This window comes from Strix uralensis, chromosome 3, assembly GCF_047716275.1.
Source record: "Strix uralensis isolate ZFMK-TIS-50842 chromosome 3, bStrUra1, whole genome shotgun sequence".
Lineage (NCBI taxonomy): Eukaryota > Metazoa > Chordata > Aves > Strigiformes > Strigidae > Strix > Strix uralensis.
In genome coordinates this window covers 20,213,982-20,223,446 of record NC_133974.1, presented here as the reverse complement: position 1 = coordinate 20,223,446, position 9,465 = coordinate 20,213,982, and positions in this window count along the sequence as shown.

Genomic DNA, 9,465 nt, shown 5'->3' with positions numbered 1-9,465 from the left:
GTGCTTGCTTCATGGTAGTTGCTCTCTGGTTGCTGTAGCACTAGTGGATTTGTGTGTTTTTTCAGTCAGCCCCAGGCAGAGAGGACATTTCAGGCTCTGTAACTCACAGTTTTGTCAAGTGAGTGCCAAGACTCACCAAGAAGGGAACCATGTAGTCCCAACCTGAAAAGCTGAAGGGTCCAGTCACAAAAGCTCTCTCATCTGAATACAGAATAATGTAAGTATATATGTGGTTAGGACTTCAAGTAGGTTTCATAAATGATTTAGCACTTGTAATCAATGCCACAGTTACACACAGTAACCCTGTGTAGCCACCGTAGAATAAGCTGATCAGATACACAAATCTAGCCAATTTTTGCCAAAGCTTGCACGAGCGCTTGTGCTACCACAGGTGAGGTATTGAGAATGAGTGGCTAAGGGAAAAGAGAGGAGAGCAAGTCTCCCTGTTTTGGTGGAAACATGGTGGCACCGTGTTCAATGAAAGTGGTCACTGAGCCATGGCCTGACAGTGAATGTCCCTCTTAACACATTGCACTATAAATTCATCTGTGTTTTATTGCCCCCCTTATTCAGCTTATAAGGGGTCCTGTGTTCCCCCAACACCCCAGAACCAAAACTTACTTATTAATTTATTAATGTATTTTCTTGGCAGCCATTTCTGTATTTATAACAGACAGTCTGCAGAAAAAAGTAGGACTTCATATATGTATACAAAAAAATACACTCATCACTTAAGTAAGGGCATGTGTCTGTAGGACATTTTTACTTAAACTCACTGTAAATGTTATCTGATTACTTTGTCCCACATTAATGCATGCAATGTACACATTAGCTAAGCATTTTAATCTGTGATAAGTATTTTAGCTTGAAACATGTTTAACCATAATGTGGTTCGTCACATAAGCTTTTAAAGCAAAATTTGATGTGACCTGAATCAAGCATTTCCTATTTAAGACTGAGCTTTTAGGTAGGTCACTAGGTAGTCACTTTATCTAGCATACCCTGCAAGTGCAAGTTATATTGCCATCTCATTACCTTCATTAAAAATAGAAGACGGGAGAAGGTGGTGGTTTATCTTCCTTCTCAGAACTGAGATCTTGCAGAACAAAAAACTTGCCTGCACTTCAGTGTAAAACTATGTGTCAGTGAAGCTGCAAAGTAGTAATCTCCTAGCATCATTGCAATCTTCAGTCGATCCTTAGAGGAGCAGCCTGCCCATGAGCTTTGAAACTTTGCTGTGGTTCCACAAGCCTCTTTCAGAGAAGTGGACTAGTAATTGACTCAGTTTTGCTGCCAATTCTAGAATTAGCTATTACACTGACAAGTCTTGCTTTCTGTCTCTGTTTCTTCCACTTATATCAAATCATGTTATTCATAGCATCATGAGACCTTGTCCTATTACTGCTGGATACTTTTGTAACACACTTGACAAACCTATTCTTTCCAATTCTTCACCCCGGCCATTCTGAGTCGGCATGTATAAGAACCTCATTTATTACATGACTTTGTAACGACATAACTTCTTTTAAAGACCACATTCCCACAACGATTCTTGAAAACCTGTCAGGTGCTTTGAATACCAGGCGTTATCGGCTGGGTAAAGCCCACGTAGATCTCAACACTCTGCATCCTTTCCCTAATGCACAGTCACTGTCAGCAAGGAAACATTTACCTACACCACCTTTTCTCACTGCTCTTATGTAGCATCCTGGTCTATTCAGTAGCACTAATAGCATGGGGATGGGAAACTGTAGATAGTCACACTGCATCTTTATTTCTTTGTTAGCCCAGTTTTGATCCATCTGCACACCATCTATTCTTTCTCCCTCTCATAAAGGATTTCACAGTACAGACTGAATGTGGACTACTGGACTGCTGAGATGATTACTTGTTATCTTTTGATTTTTACTCTTCAGTCAGATCCTCATCACTGTTATTTAGATAATTTCAAATCTCTACAAATACCAATCCTGGACATCAGTATGAGCTGGGAAGTTTTTCCTACTTGTTGAATTCATGCAAGGAAAGAAGAGTGACTTGGGAGAAAAATGGGAACTGGACAATCTGCTTTTCTGACTGTCATAAATTTAGCACAAATCCCACAAATGTTAGAAAACATGATGAGCTGCCTTCTGCAGATGCTACAGTTGTTTAGGCTGGGGGGGTGTCCTTGTCAGTTTTTTGTTTACAACAGGAGCTTATTACTCCACTACTGGATTTTTGTTTTTAAGGACTTTATACACTATATTACATAGTAATAGTGAATGTGGTATTGCAAGCTTAAGTTGGCTGCTCATAGGGTTATTCAGGGAATCTAAGCACAGAACTAGTGCTCTGAAATGCATTTCTGTGTCTAACCTCTCTGGACAGTGTCTGCCAAGAGCTGCACACCTGCCTCTGAGTGGGACTTTCCCTTGAGCGGGGAATCTGTCCAAATAGCCAACAGGGAAATGTTGAAGTGGGGATGTTTTTGTCAAGGCAAGGTTTTAGCTCCACTTTAGATGCACCTGAATCAACATGCAAGTCACATCTTCAAAACTAAAGTACAGCTTGTTCTTTTTATCAGCGTGCAACTGAAGTGTTAACAGTGCCTTCTTTGTTAGATAACGTGATATATAATAAAAAGTGCTTCCAACGATGACCGCATACGTGGACCCCAAGACTCTCACATCTTGAGTTAGTAGCTGAACACAGCTGAAGACTCATGCGTTATTTCTAGTCTAATAACAGTTTAGTAACTTCAATCTCTCTGATGTTGTCTCTGCAGAAGCAACTGAGAGGTCATGTTTACAGAGGTACACAAAACAAAGCCCGGGCACGGATCTGAGCTGGCACATGATTGCCCATCCTTTCTGGTTGTCAGCAGGCTCCCTGGTGTGGTTTTGGCCTTATCTCTCTGGCACAATGCCTTGCCACAGGTCAGGGGTGACCGCGCCAGAGGGTCTCTTCTACCTTGAAAGTGCTGAACATCACAGTTGAATTCTCAGACCACTAAATTAAGGTGGAGAGATGAGACAGAGAGGGGAGGAAAAAGACCATCCACTATCCCACTGTTTTTAAAGCTGCCTGCTGCTGTTTTGCACAGCACCTGACCTGGGTGAGGGAGCTCCACAAGAAAGAGGCAGACACATGCTTCATCAATGGGCCCCGCCATTGCTGTTGCAAACTGAGCTGCACCATGTTATAGATTAAAAGTAATTTAGCGGGAAATAACCACTTCTCAATTTTTAATGATCAATAATAAATTTATTAGCAAGCGGCGAGTGAGCAAAACAGCGCTGGGTGTGCCGGGAGTCTCTGCTCTACCAGGACACACACCTGACCCGGCAGAACCGAGTCCCTTTATAGTGTAGGCTTCATCCATATTCATGATGGGCGTACCCTGAGGGGTCTGCAAAGGTGTAAACAAGTTTTCGCGGGCTTTTCTCAGGTTTTCGCGGGCTTGTCTCAGGTTTCCACAGAAGGGGGGGATGACTCAGCACAAGTGTTTTTGTAGTGGCTTGGAGATGGGGGCCATTTTAGCTCCCTTCTAACAACTGATTTTAACAATAGAAACTATATACATATATCTTATTTACATAAGAGAATTACAAAACTGTTCGGCCACAACATCCTGACTACAACTTCTTTTTCCCCTTGAGATTTGAATAACAAATACCATATATATGTTTTATTACAATTCCCCCCTTTTCTTTTAACTAATTTTGTTTTTCAAATCTCCTTAACACATCACAGACTTGTTAAATATACATGGTCCGAAAGTTAACCCAATTAATAATAACACTAGGGGTTTCATAAAATGGAGGTTTAACATCAAAATTGCGATTCCTCCCATAGCCCAAATGACCACTATAGTGAGGAGAGTTGGTGGGTTCATCTTCCAATTACTAGCTAATTGTACAAACGTGTCCCCTTTCTGTCTTGCGACAGGATTTGCATGCTCAGATCTTTTCCTTCCCCATACTTTCCAGTTCTCCTTGCCACAACAATCACCTGAACTGGTTGCTTCGAGGCCTTTCTTATTTTCCCCTCTCCATACGTCTCTGCCTCCTCCGCCTACTCCATTCATTCCTTAGAGCAGCGGGGCTTTCCATCTTCTCGGCAGCAGTCGTATTCTGTGGGGTTAGGGTCTTGTTATCGACACCTTAACGCCTCCCAGTTCCAGGCTTTCACTTGTGGGATCGTACAGGGCACTTGGAGTATTTGGAATTTGCAAAGAGTTTGTACTACATTCACGTTATGGGGTTTAGGTTCATTGGTATGCACACAATTTTTCCTGTTGATGACTGGTTAATTTTCTTTCTCTTTTATAGCACTGGTCACAGTATTCCTTTGGGGAATAGCCGTGGACACAGTGCGCCCACCAACCTTCCTCACAAGTAGTGCATTTAAAACACACAAAAGAATAACAAACACAGTTAGGGGTTTTACAAAATTCATTTAGTCCTTCTTCCTTCGCAACACTAGCTTCAGATCTCCTGATGTTTCAGCTACTTCCTAGTGATCAGGCATTAAGGGTCCTTTCACTCTGGTAGCATGAGTCCATCCCTTTTCAGCAGTCCGGACAGCAGTCTCTGTTGTGAGTATAACAAGAAACGGTCCCTCCCAACGAGGGGTAAGAGAGGATTCTTTCCAAGTTTTTATTAACACCTTGTTTCCAGGTCTTATGGAGTGCATACAAATTTCTAACGGAGGTCTCTGTACTACCATCCCTTTTTTGCGTAGTTCTTTTCTCCTATTCATGAGGTTTATTAAGTATGGTTGCAAATTGTCTTTTTCCAATACTGGGTGATCAGTGGGAAATTCCATATCATAGGGCATACCATATAGCATTTCAAACGGGGATATTCCAGTATCAGTTCGGGGCTGGGTCCGGATATTCAAAAGTGCTAGGGGTAAACACTTAACCCAAGACATCTTTGTTTCTAACATTAATTTGGTAAGTTGTTTCTTGATTTCTCCATTCATTCTTTCTACTTTTCCTGAGCTTTGTGGATGCCAGGGAGTGTGGAATTCCCACTTGGTCCCCAGGGAAGTCAATGTTTCTCTGATTATTTTAGACACAAAGTGGGGACCCCTGTCCGAATCGATTACTTCTATATTTCCATACCTAGGGATGATGTTTTCCAAGAGTATTTTTATCACAGTATTTGCTGTAGCTCGAGCAGTGGGAAAGGCCTCCACATAATGAGTGAGATGATCTACCAATACTAGGAGGTATTTGTACCGTCCTACTTTTGGTAGTTCTGTAAAATTGATTTGAATTCTTCCAAACGGTCTGTATGCCATATCCCGTCCCCCTTGAATCTTTTCTCTTAATTGGTACTTATTAATTTTCTGGCACGTTAAACAGCTTTTTATTATTCCCTTAGCAACATCATAAATTCCTATGCACATGTATTTAATAGCAAACTGGTCTACCAGTGCTTTGTACTCCCCAGTGAGTTTTAGTATGGAAATCCTTCATAACTCTCCAAGCCATTGCCTTCGGGAGAACCTTCCTCCCATCAGGTAATTCCCATTCCCCTTGTTTTTCATTAATTCCCATTTGTTTCAATTTTTCTTTCTCTTGGTTAGTAAACATGAATCCTAATTTGGTGGGGTCTGTTCTTTCGTTTGTGTTTGATTCTGTTACCATCAATGCTAGTAGTGCAGCCCGTTTTGCCTCTTGATCAGCTAGAATATTTCCCCTGATCTGTAGTGAGGTTCCCTGTTGGTGTCCTCTTATATGCACTACTGCTATTTTCTTAGGACCTCTTAATGCTTGGAGAGTCTGGATAATTAGAGACTCATGTATTAGCCCTTTTCCTTGTGAATTAATGAGTCCCCTTTCTTCCCAATTTTTTTCCAAAAGTGTGAATTACTCCAAAGGCGTACTTAGAGTCTGTATAAATGGTTCCCTCTTTTTCCTTTAAAATCTGTAACGCTCTTAGTACTGCATATAGTTCACAAGCTTGAGCCGACCAGCTAGGACTCAGTGGTCCTGATTCTACTACCTCTAGGGTGGTTCCACTAATAATTGCATAACCTGATTTTCTTTTTCCTTCTACCACTCTAGAGGATCCATCCACAAACAGCTTTTCCCCTTCTTCTAATTCTGTTTCTTCTAAGTCTGGCCTGATTTTTGCCTGTTCTTCAATGGTATGGAGGCAATTATGGTTTAAACTTTCGCTTGGCTCCCCATATAGGAATTGTGCTGGGTTTTGAAGACTAGTTACTTCAATCTCTAACTTTGGTGAGTGTATTAATATTCCTTCATATTTGAGGAGCCTGGCGTCTGTTATCCATTTGTCCGCTTTTTGTTGAAGCACTCCCCTAATGTTATGAGGAGTCAACACCTTCAGATTCCCCCCAAATGTAATTTTATTAGCCTCTTCTACTAACAAGGCCACTGCCACTATCGCCTGGAGGCATGTTGGCCATCCCCTACTTACGGGGTCTAACAATTTAGATATGTATCCCACAGGCTTCCTTTTGCCAGCCCATTCTTGTGTTAATACCCCAAATGCCGTGCCGTCTTCAGTATTGGCAAATAAATAAAAGGGCCTTCTTATATCTGGTAAACTCATACTGGAGCGTTGACTAAGTCAGTTTTTAATTTTTCTAATTTTTCCTCATCGTCTGGGATCCATTTAAGCAACCCATCTTTTGTTAATTTCTGGTATAAAAATTTAACTTTTGTACTATAATTTTCAATCCATTGTCTACAGTACCCCAGTAGTCCAAGGAGCTGCCTAACCTGTCGTTTGTTTTTGGGAGCCTGGAGAGAAAGAATTCCATTTACCCTCTCTGGGTCTAATTTCTTGCTCCCTTTACTAATCCAGTGACCTAAATACTTCACCTCTTCTTCTACAAATTGCAATTTAGATTTGGATACTTTTAATCCTTGGAGGCTTAAGAAATTTAACAACTTAATGCTTTCCTTTCGTACCATCTCTGGGTTGCCTCCTGCTAACAGAAGGTCATCTACATATTGTACTAAAGTAACACCTTCCCCCAAGTTATAATCTTTTAAGATGTGTTCGAGGGCTTGTCCAAAGAGGTTAGGGGACTCAGTAAAACCCTGAGGCAAAACTGTCCACCTCAGCTGTTGTTTCCTAAAGGTATCTGGGTCTTCCCATTCAAAAGCAAAATAATTTCTACACTCCTCTTTTAGAGGACGTGCCCAAAAAGCATCTTTCAAGTCTATTGCGCTATACCACTGATTTTCAGGACTCAGTTGACTAAGTAAAGTATGGGGGTTCGCCACTACAGGAAATCTGGTTACAGTTCTTTTGTTGATTTCTCTTAAGTCATGCATTAATCTGTAACTCCCATCTGCCTTCTTAACGGGCAATATTGGAGTATTAAAAGGTGACGTACAAGGTTCTAATAGCCCCTGATTAAGGAGTCTCTCTATTTCAGGCTTTAAGCCTCTCCTGCCTTCTTGTGGCAAGTGATACTGTTTGATTCTAGTCGGGATCTCTGGGTTTCTAATGGTGACTTCAAAGGGGGTGATATCCAATCTACCCACTGTCTCTGGGGTATACCATACTTCTGGGTTAATCTTTTCTTCATCCGCCACTGTGAGGGGGCATAATCTGACTTTGAGTTCTTTTTCTTCTACTTTCAGATTAGTTCTCAATTCTATAATCAGATCCCGTCCAAGTAAATTATAATCTGCTTCTGGTAATAATAAAAATGTTCTAATCACATATTTGCATTTTGATTCAACAATCACATCATGAAGAACCGGGGCCTCAAACGGTTCACCTTTAGCCCCTATTACACTGATTTTTTCTGATGATACTTTACAGCCTGGAGGCAGAGCCTGAATGGTAGATGTTTCGGCTCCTGAGTCCACAAGGAACTCTACCTCTTGTTGCTGAGGACCCACTTTAAGTTTTATCAAGGGCTCTTTGTTCTTTGGGTTCCCAGCACATAGAGTTCCTGACCCCACTAATCTTCAGAAAACATTTTCTCATCTTGGATTCTCCTCCAGCAAACCTTCTTCACATGCCCCTTCCTTTTGCAATAAAAACATTCCACTTCCTTCATATTAAAGCAGGCAGAACCATTCAATGAATGAAAATCTCTGATCCCAAAGAAACCATAGTCTCCAGGTAATCATCACATAAAACATCCATGTTCTGCACAGCTTTATTACATGCAGGTACTGGGGAATGCACAGAACAGTTTTCAGGCTAAAATAATGTAGTTTGCTGCATGTTTGAGTTGTTACACACTCTGCATTGCCTCCTCTCAACCTGAAACTCCTACTCCTGGGTCTAGACATTTAGAGCAAGGGCAGTTTAAATCTACCAAGACTGTTGCCCATGTACTTCCAGATGCAATCAAATAAAGCATCTGGGCAGCTATACCACACACGCAGTGCGCGGTGTTTACATAGCACATCACAAATTACAAAACTGGTAAGCTCTAGGCCATGGCCTGTGAGGAGAAAGTCTGCAAAGGGCACAGCAGCATCCTCCTTCTTTGGAAAAGACACAACATTTATGAGCTGTCTAGTCAGTGTGCTACAATTATGTCAGTTCCCCGTCTTTTGGTTAAGAAGTACAAACCAGATTAGCAGCTCCAAAAGAATGTGGTCTGGGGGCAAATTAGCTTGAACTTGGCTCCCCAGCCCATATACCTGCCTGTATGCTAGAACCCTGATTCTTTTTTTTTTTTTTTTTTTTCTCCCAACTCCTGCCAATGATGTAAGAGAGCTGCCTGCTTGAAGAACAGGCAGCCAGATTAAGCTGCAGATCTGCTCACTTTTTCCCTCTTGGACTATTGCTTTCACTCTGATAATGTTTTACTCCGATTTTCTTATTTAAATTGATTCATCACTGTTAAGAAAAAAAAAAAAAAAAGCTGCTGAAGCTAGCCAAGGGCTTGTATCTATCACAGTATCTTTTGATCCTTGTCTACAGTCCTTAAAATACCAAGAGGATAGAAAGTTCTAAGCTGTCACCTTCTGATCACCAAGTCAAGCAGGCAAAGGTATACTGAATAATAAATGAGTTATGAAGAGGTGAAACAACATTTAAATAGATCATTATCTGGGTATCCAAACTGATAACGAGAACAATACCACCACTTCAAGTAGGAATCCACCTAAACTTTCTGAGCTTCTCTCAGCAATTCCTCTCCCTTGCCAATCTTCTATCTTTTCTAGCTTCTTCCTAATATTTGCCCAAGACTTAGCCACAAACTGAGTCTTTAATAATGCCTGCCCCACAGGGATGGCAGGATCTATTCCCGAGTACAACTGTTATTAATATTCTGCCCTCGGGGAACTGACTCTCTAATTCCTTGAATTATGATCATTCTTAAATCTGCCATGTGGGTTTGGTGGCCTGGGTCTTGATTATTCCAGTTGGGTTTTACCAACAGCCACTTCTGATCTGCTGTGGGACCCACTTGATGTTGCTGGTCCCAAAGTCTTATACCTGCCCTCCTGATCATATCTCGTTCCTGATA